The sequence below is a fragment of the Lathyrus oleraceus genome, chromosome 2 (genome assembly GCF_024323335.1).
Source record: "Lathyrus oleraceus cultivar Zhongwan6 chromosome 2, CAAS_Psat_ZW6_1.0, whole genome shotgun sequence".
Classification (NCBI taxonomy): Eukaryota; Viridiplantae; Streptophyta; class Magnoliopsida; order Fabales; family Fabaceae; genus Lathyrus; species Lathyrus oleraceus.
Window position 1 is genome coordinate 443,671,197 of NC_066580.1, and position 14,800 is coordinate 443,685,996.

At 38.3% G+C, this 14,800-nt stretch overlaps 1 pseudogene; it reads left to right on the top strand.

The window, feature by feature from the left end:
- The first annotated feature begins 2,999 nt into the window (after positions 1 to 2,999).
- LOC127123632 (cytosolic sulfotransferase 5-like) lies at positions 3,000 to 7,041 on the top strand (annotated as a pseudogene).
- The last annotated feature ends 7,759 nt before the right edge of the window (positions 7,042 to 14,800 follow it).

The window sequence follows — 14,800 nt, forward strand, 5'->3', positions numbered from 1 at the left end:
CGTTCTTGGCTACACTCATGCTCATAAACTATGGGATTGATTATTCAACTATTTTCAAAAACAAACTCGTGCCAGAGCAAGACAATTGAGTGTTGAGCTTCGTGCCCCAACACTTGAGAACTCCACTATGCAAGAGTATTTGCTCAAAATAATACAGTTGATGCACTTGCATCGATTAGTGATCCAAATCCTAGTTCACATCACATTGATGTCATTCTAGAAGGTTTACCTTCTGAATTTGTACCAGTTGTCTCTGTCATTAAGAGCAAGTTTGGATTGATGGATCTTGATGAAGTAGAGATTTTCCTCCTTGCTCATGAACTGCGTCTCACTAAGTTCAAGAGTAATCACCTCCAGATATAGTGTCTCTTAATCTCACACATGCAGGTTCCATAGGTTCCCACATCGAGGATACCGATTCCTCTACACCAGATTCAGTTTCTCCGGTGGTTGCACAAAATTCTGAAACGGGCTTTCATTAGTTTCGTGGTGGCAATGGTCCAAGAGGTGGTCGCTCATGTCATGGCAGAAGTGGTAGATTCTCCCCTGTGTAATGTTGTGTAATGTCAGGTGTATTTCAAAGTAGGCCACCCAGCTCTCAACTGCTGACACATATTTAGTCAACAGTTTTAACCTACTTCTAACTTTGGATTTGCTTATCTTTATTAACCTTGTAATTCTTCTGTAAATCCCTCTACTATGTAGGCTATAAATGTGTGGGCAAGACCTGCTTCAACCAATCGAACACCTCCACAACTAAATGTGCCTAGTGCCTTTGTTGCTAACTCTTAGTAATCTGCTTCTCCAAGCACATCTTGGTATTCAAATTCTGGAGCCTCCTATCACGTTACCAATGACTTAAGAAATTTGCAACAGGTGACACCATTTGAAGGTCCTGATCAGATCTTCATTGGCAATCGTCAAGGTTTGCAAATCAACTCAATCGATTCTAGTATCTTTTTATCAAATACTCACTCTGACACACCTCTCACTTTGCATAAACTTTTACTTATTCCTTCAATTACTAATAATCTTATTAATGTCAGTCAATTTTGTCGTGATAATGCAGTCTACTTTATGTTTACATCTGATAAGTGTCTTGTCGAATCCCAGGCTTCCCATGAGGTGTTACTTGAGAGTGCTGTTGGAACTGATGGACTATATGAGTTTTCTTCTATCAACCTGTCCAGCTCTAGTCCCAAGACAACTCCCAATACTGTGTGTTCTAGCTCATTGTTTCATAGTGTCAACTCTACATTTGTTAGTACTAGTCCTACCACTATGTGGCATTTTAGGTTAGGACATCCCAATGTGCATGCCCTCAAACTTGTACTGCAAAGTTGTAATGTTTCATTCAATAATAAAGGTTGTGCTTCCTTTTGTTTATCTTGTTGTATGGGTAAGTCTCATAGAATTCCATCACCACCCTCACACACAGCATACTTCAAACCATTGGAATTAATTTATGGTGACCTATGGGGACCATCTCCTAATGAATCTACCTTAGGCTTCAAATACTATATGTCCTTTGTTGATGCTTACACTAAGTTCACCCGAATTTACTTTCTTAAAAATAATTCTGATGCCTTATCTATCTTCAAAAAGCTTTAAACTATGGCTGAATTACAACATGGTTTGCCTATTAAAGCCTTTCAATCTGAATGGGGAGGGGAATTTCGACCATTTAACAAGTATCTGTATGAACTGGGAATTCAACAGAGTTATTTCCCTCACATACATCATCAAAATGGTGTGATAGAAAGCAAACATAGACACATAGTGGACACATGTCTCGCTCTACTCAGCCAAGCCTCTTTGCCTCTCATTTATTGGGACTTTGCCTTCTCTACTGCTGTTTACCTCATTAACAGACTTCCCTCTGCATCCGTTAATTTCCAAATCCCTTATTCCCTCTTGTTCAACCTAAGGCCTGATTATGCATTTCTCAAAGTGTTTAGTTGTGCATGCTTTCCTCTATTAAGGCCATACACCAGTTATAAACTTGATTTTAGGTCTCAAGAGCGTGTCTTCCTTGGTTACTCCACATCTCACAAAGGATATAGGTGCCTAGCCCCTAGTGGTAGGCTTTTATATTTCCAAAGATGTGTTGTTTAATGAGTCAAGATTTCCTTATATTGAATTGTTTCAATCTCCCCTTCAACTATCACACATAACTCCTTATCTACTGTCTCTCTTTCTTCTCTATCATGTTTCCCTCATTCTCCTTCAAATTCCATTCCTAGGCCATCCTCTACATCTACTCAGAATGTTTCTTCAAACCCAACTACAAGAGCTAACAGTCCCTTTGAATCCTCTAATCATGTCAGAGTATCCACCACTGCACATACTGAAAGTCCAAGTACTTCCACAACACATTCTCCTTAGAGGTTGCTACTTCTTCCCCAACCTCTCACCCTCTTTTTCCTGGTTCAGGTTCCACTCAGTCTATCTCTCTTGCTGAGTCCCTTAGTTCCACTAATTTAGAGTCCACTACTCAAGTTGTTATTCCTCCTAAGGCTGTTCCAGTTGATGTTAGACTAGTCAATAGTCATGCTATGCAGACTAAAGCCAAATTTGGCTTTTCCCAACCTAGACTGGAACCTAAACTTTTGCTTACCCTCTTTGAAACTAAGGCAGTTAAGCATGCTCTTGCTGACTTGCAGTGGAAGACAGCTACGCAAGCAGAGTATGATGCTCTCATGAGAAACAATACATGGACTTTAGTTCCTCTTCCTCCTCAAAGACATGCCATTGGAATCAAATGGGTTTTCAGGATAAAAGAAAATCCTAATGGCACAGTTAACAAATACAAGGCTAGACTTGTAGCCAAGGGATTTCACCAAAGATAAGGGTTTGACTTCAATGAGACACTCTCTCCTGTAGTAAAGCCTATTACCATCAGGATCATTCTATCTATTGCACTCACCTACAATTGGTTCATTCGACAACTTGATGTGAACAATGCATTCCTAAATGGTTTATTAGATGAGGAAGTCAACATGGTTCAGCCAAAGGGTTTTGAAAACTCAAATTCTGATATGATGTGCAAACTAAACAAAACCATCTATGATCTTAAGCAGACTCCAAGGTAGTGGTTTGAGAGGTTACAAGCTTTCTTAGTTCAACTTTAGTTCATGCCAAGCAATTGCGATCCATCTCTTTTCACTTACTTCTCTCAAGGGCAAACATTATACCTTCTAGTTTATGTTGATGACATCATCATCACTGGAAGCTCCACTGTCGTTGTACAGTTTATCATCTCTAAGCTGAATGTAGCTTTCTCACTTAAACACTTAGATGACTTAGACTACTTTCTTGGTATTGAAGTTAAAAAGGGTACCTCTAAATCTCTTGTGCTAACTCAGACCAAGTACATCAAAGATCTTTTATTAAAAACCAACATGCTTGATTGCACTTCTGTTAACACACCTATGCAATCTACATGTAAACTAACTAAAGTTGACTCCTGTTTTTGTTGATCCCGATATGTACAGATCAGTTGTTGGTGCACTGCAATATGCAACACTTACCAGACCTGATATTGCATACTCAGTCAACAAAGTATGCCAGTTCATGTCTCATCCTCTTGAAGCTCATTGGGTGGTTGTGAAAAGAATCCTAAGGCATCGTAAAGGCACATTCTCTCATGGTCGTCATCTGATTCCACTGCCCCTCAATACAACTCCATCCATACAAGTTTTATGTGATGCAGACTGGACTTCTAATCCCGATGACAGAAGAAGCACCTCAGGTGCAACTATTTACTTTGGCCCCAATTTGATCTCTTGGTGGTCTAAAAAGAAGCCCGTAGTTGTCAGGTTTAACACTGAGTCAGAATTCATGAGCCTATCATAAGCCACTACAGACTTACTTTGGTGAGTAACATGATGTCATCACTCATTGTAACTAACTTCTGAAAATAACAGAATTCTGTTATAGAATGAAATCAGAGATTGAACTCTCATCTTGCTTCGTTTCAAACACGTAACACATATCATTTCTACATAAAATGTAACATTAGACTTTAATATCCAGGTTGACACTTCAATATCTTCGACCGATCTTGAAATCGTCGCTTCTAACTCTAGCCGAACTTTTTTTTCGAAACGAAAATACGTATTCCACATAGCCCTTACATCTGCATGCGTCTTGAGCTCAAATTTGCTGAACTCAATCTTCCTTCCGTTGTTAATCGACGGTGAACGGTACTCGAGCTTCACAATCCTTCGATTATCTCCGTAATGTAGGAGATTATGGATTTCGTATTTAATATCTGCGAGAGAGGTGTACTTGGGGAGCTAAAACTTTTGCCCGAGTGTCGAGCTGGAGAAGGAGACATTTGCGACATACCTGTTGATGTTTAATTGTGAGATTTGAGACATTTTCAGTTTGTAAAATATAACATAAGAGCACCTTAATTTATAGAAGCCATAGATCAATATGAACCACTCAAAAATTGGCGTGCTGATTCCAGAGATATATCTTTGATTTCGCGCTTTACTATCTTATTCCGGAGATGCATCTTCGGAACCTCTCCTGAACAGTTTGAAAACAAAATCTTTGAAACATAACCTTTTTTTTTACAAAAGAACATATGTTGTTATGGGGAAGATAAAAAATGCATTAAAATACAATATGAACAAATGTTGAATATATCACTTCATTAATATTGAGACACAATTGCATACATTTATTTGTCCAAATAAGTAAGAAATTAAAACAAATAGAAATATATGTGTCAACTACACTTGTTTGGGGAAAATAGTGGAGTGCACTATATCTAATGAAAACAATTACCACATAACAGTATATAAGCGCTATTGCTGAAAACAAAATTGGAAAATGAACACAGACTGCTATCGAAAATGTATCTCCAGAAAAGTTCATACTCGTTCTGGAGATACATTTTCGGACAAAACGCTCGTTTTTCCAGACAAAAATCATGATTAATGTGAGCAATGCAGTGTGAAATAAATGATCTTTACCCGAAATTCTAACTTCTTTTGCTCATTTTGATGTGATAAACCATAAAATTGGAGATTTGGAGTGAAAAATGGATTGAGAATGGAAGGATTTTTGGTGAGGAAGATTTGTAGAGAAATACAACAATGATAACAATGGTAACAAACTTCCAAAGATGTATCTTCGGAATTTCTACTGAACTAATCAATTATGAATATATTTTTTGAAAAATTCTGGAGATGCATCATCAGAATTAAAAAATATCCAATTTACAAGACATCACTCAGAATGACCTGTGCTAGATGTATATTGGATGCGTCCGAAGATATATCTCTAAAAATCAAAATGTATTTTAGTATTATCACGAGGTGCGGAAAAAACATATAGAATATAGAATGTATTACGAAATTTCTAAAAATTAATAGTAAAATTCATAATATACACATATAAAAAAAATATATGGATCCGTGTCTGACGGAGAGGGAGAATCAGAAGGTGGTGTTGGTTAGAGAGCATGAGATGCATGCACATGATTTTTGAGGAAGTTGATGTGATGCTGGGGTTGGAATCATATTATATAATTTTAAAAAAGTTGTGAAAATTATTTAATAATAAAATTAGATTTGTATTCTTATATTATTATTACAGGTCCAATGGTATGTTACTACTTATATATGAATCAACTTAAACCATCTAAGACCAAACCATTCTATGGCAAAATCAAGTGATGATGAAAACTCTCTAGTGCCAATATACTTGCAAGAAATTGACTTAACTGGAGAATACAAGGAACTGATATCCCACCTTACCATTAGAAAAAGGTGGATAAAAATGCATTTTCATCAATATCAAGGATGCTGGATTGGCACAACAATTCTACAAAATGTTTTATCTTGTCATCAACATTTTCAAGTATTTGATTCTCATATCCTCTTAGTTACTGCTCCCAAATAAGGTACTATTTGGCTCAAAATCTTGACTTTTGCTTTGCTAAACCGCAACAAATATCCAAATATCCATCTTAACAACCACCCATTGCTTATTTCCAACCCTCATGATCTCGTTCCATTTTTTGAGCATGATCTTTACATTAATAAAAATGTTCTTCCTAATCTCAACTCATTATCCCATTCAAGACTCTTTTCTACACATCTTCCTTATGGTTCGTTGCCAGAATTTGTGAAAGAATCAAGATGTGAGATTGTGTATCTTTGTAGAGATCCTAAAGACAATTTTGTTTCATTTTGGCATTTCATGAACAAGCTAAGACCAGAAAGTATGGGAAAACTTACATTAGATGAGTTGTTTAAAAGTTTTTGTAGAGGAGTGAGTGTTTTGGACCATTTTGGGAGCATATACTAAGATATTGGAAGGAAAGTTTGATGGAAAGATCAAATAAGGTTATGTTTCTCAAATATGAAGAAATGAAAATGAAGCCGGATTTTTATTTGAAAAAACTTCATGAGTTTTTAAAGTGTCCATTTTCTAAAGAAGAAGAATCCAAAGGCGTGGTTGATGATATATTATACTTGTGTAGTTTTGAGAAGTTGAGCGAATTGGAAGTCAATAAGATCTAAAAAGCGGCCACCGCTGATTTGAAAACAAATATTTTTTTCAATGCGGCCAAGTCGGAGATTGGAAAAATCATCTTACAACTGATATGATTGAGCACTTAAACACTATCATGATGTCCACGGTCTCCTCAAATTTTGTTTCAGTTTTCTCCACCGGATGTGGTTTCTGTTTGCCATCAAACTTGAGTCTGTCATTCTTGAGAGCATTTTGCACCAGGTTCTTGAAAAGTACACATTGAGAAGTATTATGACATAAAAAATTATGGAAATTACAAAAACCTTTTTTCTTTCTCTGTTCTAATGGTGGAACTTTAGTCCCTTTTGTAATAACGATTTGTCCATCAGCAACCAACAAATCAAAGATTTTGTCACACTGAGCAACGTCAAAGATGTATGTTCTAGCAATAAGTTTTTTCTTTTTTAGGATCTATGGAATTCTTCTCGTTTAAGAGTTTTAGCAGCTTGCATGTATATGGAGGCCATGACTTTAGTTCTGCCACATTAACCTCATTTTCCTACACATACTCATATTCTGAGTCAGATGAGTTTTCTATGTTATCGAATTCGACATAAGCAACTTTCTTTTTATTGAACTTAGAAGTTATAGCTTTTTCAGCCTTTAACCGTTCGACTTGTCGAACTCTATGGATCAACTGGGTCATGTCTCTCAAGTATTGGGTGTCTAACCTCATCCTAATGGAGTAGTCGAGATCCCCTGCTGCCAGTTCAACTAACTCATGTTCTAGCACTTGAGTAAAACACATCGCTTTCAAGGTTCTAAACCTATTGAGGCAATCATCAATGCTTTCAGCCACCTTTATCTTCACACTGACTAATTCCTTGAGGATAATCTTACATTGCCCCATATAGAATTGCTCGTGCAATACCCTATCTAGTTAGGCCCACGTAAAAATGCAATTTGGGGGAAGAATGATGAAGCACATAAAAGCGTTCTTCATCAATGAGTTTGGGAAATACTTGATTTTCAAGTTCTCATTATTGACTAAATCACCAGCCTTGGTCTGGTATCAGGCGATGTGTTCGACGGTGGACTCATTAGTGTCGCCCATGAACTTTGTGAATTTTGGGACTTTCTAGCCCCTAGGAAATTCGACTTGTCTTACATACCCAAACAATGGGGATATATAGTTTGGCCTGTGGAGGCCTATGTTGAGGCCGTTCTGGACCAAAACAAGTTCGAAGACATTGATGATATTATCATGTACCCCTATGTTGTCATGTTGGGCTTGTCTCAGGGCTTGATCGACATCTTGGTTGTGTTGCACTAAGACCATGTCGAGGCCTTCTGGCCTTTGATTGTTTTCGACAACCCTATTTTATGGGGGGTTAGCCCTCTGGGGAATGTTAGGCACCGGAGTCGATGGCGCTTGTGGCGCCCCAAAAAAGCCAGCAATCTTATCCATTTGGTGGGTTATCTGTTGATAACTCATAGTCCTATTTTTTATAAGTGGGGTAAACATGTTGCATATTTGTTGTGTAATCGTGTGAACCATATCGTGGTTGCTTTCATCCACTAACTGTCTCATGACTTGGAGAGAGTTATTGGTTAAAGACAAAACACCTCGTGAAGGGAAATACCCCATACCTCCTGGTGGTTGTCCTAGTTGGCCAAAGTTGTCCATGGTGGACACTGAAGCCAAATATGGATTAAAGGGCGATGATGTTGTCATCGCGCTCTCTGAATATATTGACGTACTAGGGTGCATGCTCGCCATCATTGCAGTTGGCATGCCATACGGTTGTTTCTTTTGAGGCAACGAGAATACTAAATAAGGAAGTCTTTGTTCTCATGGATTATGTAATTCCCTAGAAAAGGTTCGTGCGGTTGACACTTGTGGTGATGAAATTCTCACATCTGGATGTATAGAACACACCACTTCTTTACTTATGATTGTGGGCATTTACTCGACTGAGGTTGGAGCCACAAAACTGCCGACACTAGTAACCTCCAATTTTTCTTCTGGGTTTGAAGTATTACTTTGAAAAGGGGTTTGGTTTTTTTGAGACATACCAGAAAACGCTTACCACTCCTCAAGTGCATACAACACAAAAGATCACAAACACAGAAGACACAAAAACAAAGTGTAAGACACTACTTTTCTGCAAAGATATTCGCACAAGAAAGTCCCATCGGGTGTGCCAGTTTATTTAGCGGTGTTTTTGTTAAACAATCACGAGTTTTAAAATCTATGAGATTAACTCGAAAAATATCCAAAGCAATTTGTGCAAATAATTTGTGTGAACACACGTGCATGTAAATTGCATACAGTGTAGCAAAAGACTTTAAATGAAGTCAAGTTGTGATAAATGATAAGGTAAAGTGCAATAAATAACATTAAATAAAGCAAAGGAAAAAGTACATGTTCTGTTTGAGGAGACAAAAAAGACTAAGAAAAAAGAATGGACGCAGACGTATACATGTTTCTCGCTCAATTGTTTCGCTCTTTGACTCGGGTACTCCAGTGGCATGGAGAGTATGTATGCAATTTTGTGACCCCGATCCCATGTAAGAGTCAGCTATTTATTCTATTTACAAAGTAACCATCGACATCGGTTATGACCACTGGAAGATTTGTTGCATTTGCTCCACGTTCAATCCTTCAAGTTCCCACTAGTGTGCTTACATGTCTTCCAAGACCCTCTCTGCTTGCAACCCACGTTGAGTGGTAACTGCTTTCCACTTCTTCATGAACCTTCGATGATAACTGCTCTAACGTGTTGTCGATGCCACTTACCAAGGACTAAAGACTTGTAAATTTACTAGGTCTGTTATATCACGTTGTTCTGTCGACTGGTCCCTTTGATGGAATGTGGGCTTCTATCGACTGTCCTTCTCGAGATTCTGAACATGTATCTGTCGACCTTCCTTTTCGAGATTTTGGACATGTTTCCCCAATGATCTAAGTCTTGGGGATTTATCCTTGAGAGTCCTCCAACCATGTCTCGATGTGTCGGCAGCTCGGTCGACCCTTCTCCGTTGGTCTATCAACAACTTGCCATTAATGCCCCTTTAAAGACGCTTCATTAATATTTTCACATAGTAAACATATTTTCATTGACATTCTTTGTTGACTTTCCAGTAGCTGAAAATCCAAGTGTAACAGTGTCCGACATCTGTCCCCTAAGGAACATAATTTCAGTCCTCTTACGACCTTATTGTCTCGAGCACGCATATTGTATATTTTCTTGATGTTTGAAAATTTTAGAGGTTTTTTCCGTTTCAAAGATGTGAGTATGTTTTTCGACGCCAATATGTTTGATGTCATGTCCGAAACAAGTTCCCTCCCCTCCAAAACAAGGCGACATACAATGGGATTACCGTCTAGCTTGTCATTCAACGCATGATTATGCATACCAGAATCACATTAAATTTCTATGTCTCATATCCACTATATGATATCTGTTCAATTTAAACAAACACTCACATTTCCTCGATCTAGTGTCGTCTCGTTTCAACTTCCTAATCTTTTATTGATATATGCCACTTCTTTTGCATATCATTGTTACAAATGCTTATCTTATATCCAAACCATTGTTGGACCTTTCTAGTACAACACCAAACCCCAGTTTTTTGGCCTCCCTACAAACCTATTGTAGCATATGTTCATGAAAAATAAACACTTGTTTATTTGTAAATTTTGCACGAACATCTACCTCGACAACAACTGGTCGAGCACCTGGATTAACATCATCATTCACTTCATTTGGTTTAACATCATCATTCACTTCATCTGGTTTAATATCATGCTTCACTTTGACCTATTTAACATCCACACTCAAAATAGTTTGTGGAAACATATTCGGGTGCACCATATCTGATACCACCAACAACACAAAAACAATGTGAAAACTCAAACTATTAGGACAATCCGGAGATGCACATCCGAAAAATACCTAACTTTGTTTGGAGATGCATATCCGAAAATGCACATTAGGAAAATACCTAATTTTTTAGTTGATTTAAATCAAGTGGAAAGTGTAATTCGAATAAAAACCTCGTGATTCGAATCATGTGTTAAATTTTTTATTCGAATCAAACAGGCAGACTCAACTAAGAAAATATGGAAAAATTGCATGATTTGAATCAGGTGTAAGATTTGATTAGAATCAATTGAGGCAGAGGTGACCCAGAGTTTGATGATTCGAATCATGTATAAAATGTGATTTGAATCAAACTGTTTTAAAATTTTCTGGTTTGCCTCTGTCCAAAATGATTTAAATCAGGATTTGTGTTTGATTCGAATCAAACACCCAAAATCCCAATTTTTCAAGTTTTTCTAAAGACTTTGAGATTTTTATTTCCACCTAACTTGAATCAATAACATATATGACTTTTATTCCACTAACTCATGCAATTTATTAAAAGCATCATGATTAAGTTCAAACCTAACCAATGATTTATGCATGCTAAAAACGAATCATTTCAAAACTTGATCCAGAGAGGTGCAGTTATGAAGCTGACTCAGTAATCGAAAGTAAATCAAAATAAAATAGATAAGAAAAGCAACAAAATAACTGTATCAGGGTGTTCCCCCTGAATGTATTAGGGACATGCAACTACATGAGTGATATTTTCGGATTTTCAAGGGTGTGGAAGACACCAACAAGGATGGAAAAATAATCCCCTAATTTTCAAATAAATTTCTAAGAAAATTAATTAAATTTTTTAATTAATTCTATAAAAATAAATATCATATTCATCACTTCCAACTCATTACAAAAAAAACTGAGTTAAGAGGGTTAATTTCAAAGTAAAGGCTTCAACCAATAAAAAAAAGAAAAGTAGTATATAGTAAGGATTCTTAACGGTAATCATGCTGAGGAACTATTTACAATTGCCCACCTTACTAAGGGTACCATAAGAGTAAGTAATGTGGAACCAGTACATGTAAAAAATAATAAAGAGATCATTTCGATGTCATCAAGGCCAGAAAGTGGACCAATCCAAACTCAGTATGCAAACTCCATAGTAGGAGTTATCAACCCTAATATGCCCAGGCCTTCTAACATACCTAGCTCGCCTGGTGACATGTGGAGCATAGTGGATGATGATAAAGTCTTAAATAACCACCTCGTGCATAATAATGTGAACAACACCAGTCAAGAAACAGATGGAAACGTTGAAACAGACATGGAAATTGTGAATGAAACTCCACAGTAGTTTGTCCTTGTGTTTTTCGCCAACAATCTCTAGCCTTCCTATCAGAGGTTTACTTGCAGGACCGACTATAAAGTCCTAGACTTGGTGTTAAGTATATGACTATTTTATTGGTAAAGTATTTGGGATGTTTAAAGGGAGTGAATGTAACTCTTAGCAAGTTAAAAGATGCAATAAAGTAATGCAACAAAAGAGAAAAGTTTGGTGGAAATAAAAGAAATAAATAAAGACAATTTTGTAAGTTAAATGACTGGTAAATATAAGTGGAAAAAAATGTACATTTTTGAAGGGAGATGACTTTTTTCTTATAACAGTTTTGATACTTCAAGTGTACTCCTACTGCAAATGCTAAAAATGCCACCCTTTGAAATGATCCCTACAACCTGCTTAAATATAAGTAGAAAATAACTGTTGGGAGGTTGCAACTCTATCCCGAGATGACACATGCCAACTCACTTCCCCCACGTCTGTAGGTAACTTCCCACATTTCAAACACCCACGAGCGCTCCCCATCACAGAGTAATGGCCTTCGACTTCGTCTGGCCCCTTTCCATGTCGACCATGGACTATAAGTTTTCCTCGTCGACCTAGTCCTCCGACAGACCTTCTGGTCGACCATGCTTTCCAATCTCTCATATGAAATTTGTCAGCTAACAAATTGCCCCCTGAAAAGGATGGTTTCAACTTGATCTCGTCGACCAAGGAACCTGACTTTTGACTGTCCAAATTTCGGTTAACCTTCTAATCATTAATGATGGTTTTATGTGTGATGATGGCATTCCTGCAGTGCGGTTTCCCATACACACTATCATCATTATCAGCTACCCCCTAGGTCGTGAGATTACAACCAACACCACTAACTTTCTCATTACTCCCTAGTTCAACATTTGTCAGTCGACTAGTACTTGACTGTTCACCTTGTTAGCCTATAAATAGCTATCTCTTCATTCTCCAAACTTTTCTGCTTCCATAACTAAGTACACGCATTTTTCCTTGCATCTTTCTTCAGCAACTTCTGCAGCGACCTTTTCATCCAAAACTCAACCTTACCACATTTCCTTCAAACTATTTATCCATGGCTTCTTCTACACATACTAAAGACGCATGTTCTTTCGCTACTGGGAACAACCCAATCGATTTTAAGCTCACTACAAAGGAGAGCATGAACTACATCCCTAAACATGCTTCTTCTGATGAAGCGGTGATGAAAATCCGGCAGCGCCAGATACTGATTCCTTTTGTGGTTGATAGGAAGTTAGTTGCGTTTCAAGGGCCTCTTGCAGAACCAAAATCCTCACCAAAAGCATTCGAAGATTTTTCCCTGGTTATGAACCTGCTGCTCCTCCTTCCTTCGATAAATTCGGTGTTATTGGCGTTAGGTTTATGGAGGCTAAATCCAGAGTCTTCATATCCATGCCTACTCCATGTAATAAAGAGTATTTGGCGTGGCTTAACAAAGTCCAAAGAAAACGCTAAGATCAGTGGAGGAGTGCAGGGATCTTCGATGTCATCCAAATATCCAGGTATGCTCATCACGTCAATCCTTGCATGTTACTGGCTTTTATGTACTTCTGGGAGGGTTCGGCCAACACCTTCCAACTACCATGTGGGATGCTGACGCCCACACTCTTCGATGTAGCATCCATTACTGGCCTTTCGCCGTTGGGAGATACCTTCGACCCCACACTTCCGACAGAAAACACTTTCTCGTTCAGTCGAGCCAGTCTCCAGAATTATATCGAGGATCACCACAACAAAGACTCCGTCGAAGTATCCAACGAAGAACGCATAACCTTCCTCATATTGTGGTTTTCGTATTACGTATTTTGTCCCGACTCGTTGCAGATAGCAAAGAGCTATATCAACACGGCGATCCAAATTCACGAGGGCCGATAGGTTTCTTTGGGTAAACTTATATTAGCCTCCTTGTGTTAATCTTTGGGGCTTGCAACCCTGAAACTGAAATTCCTCCATAACACTCCCAATGCCCTGAATCTGTCAGGTCCCTTGTGGCTCTTACAAAACTGGTTAAATGCCACCTTCGAGTATTAGTTGGGCTACCTAGTGTCAAAACGCATCCTTATGTTGAATGAAGATCGACCAATCGAATGGGAAAGGTTGGCTTTGATAACATGCTAGGAGACTCCCAACAAACACCTCTTCATGAAGTATCTGAATATGTTTGTCGAGGCTGATAGGTTTGCCCCTGGAATGGCCCCATTTGTTGATTGACCCTTCGACCCAAAATGGTTCAAAGATCCCTTCCCAAGTGGCTCTGCTCAGGTTGCAGCACAATCAAATGAAATATGGAGAGAATTTTTTACCCCTACATTGCTATCTTTCAAAATTGAAACAGGGTCGAAGGGGTACGGTTTTATGAGCTATCAACCCTATTTAGTGGCTCGCCAATTTGGATTAAGTCAAATGGTCCAGAAGCCTCTAGTATCACATGTGACTGATATTGTGTGGTATGGTCGATCGTTAAATGTTGATAACCACAAATCCTGCCTTCATTTCTGCAAGTCTACCAAACGTTATGAACTTCCTGTGTTCAAATTTTAAGAGTCCTTTTTAACAACAGTTGATTTTGACGAATGATGGGCTGCCTACCAAAGTCAAGCCTTTTTCTAGTGACCAATTTCTTCAGAATATGATAGATGCTCTTTCCACCATCGTCGGTGACATACCGCCTCCGCCACCGTCTGTTAATGCTCCTGACAACATAATCCAAATTGACAATGTCGATGAAGCCCCAAGAAAGGTAAATGTTACTCTTTCATTCCCTCTTTTCCTGTGGACTTAAAGCTAAAAGTTTCTATTATTAGGGTCAAAAGAGTGTTTCTCCCTCATCTGAACCAGCTTTGGCCAAGCCCTCAAAAAAGCAACGGGCGCCATCGACTCCAAACCCGAAGGTATTTCGCATCAACGAGGAGTCCAGGTCCCTGAAGAAGTCCCTTCGGTCGATAACGAGGAGTCCGATGGTAGTGTGCATTCGTACATTTTCCCGACGTCGAAGGCACCACCCAAAATGCCCCCTACTCCCATTCGAAGGAAAAAACCTCAGGCTAAAAAGACTCCTTCGAAG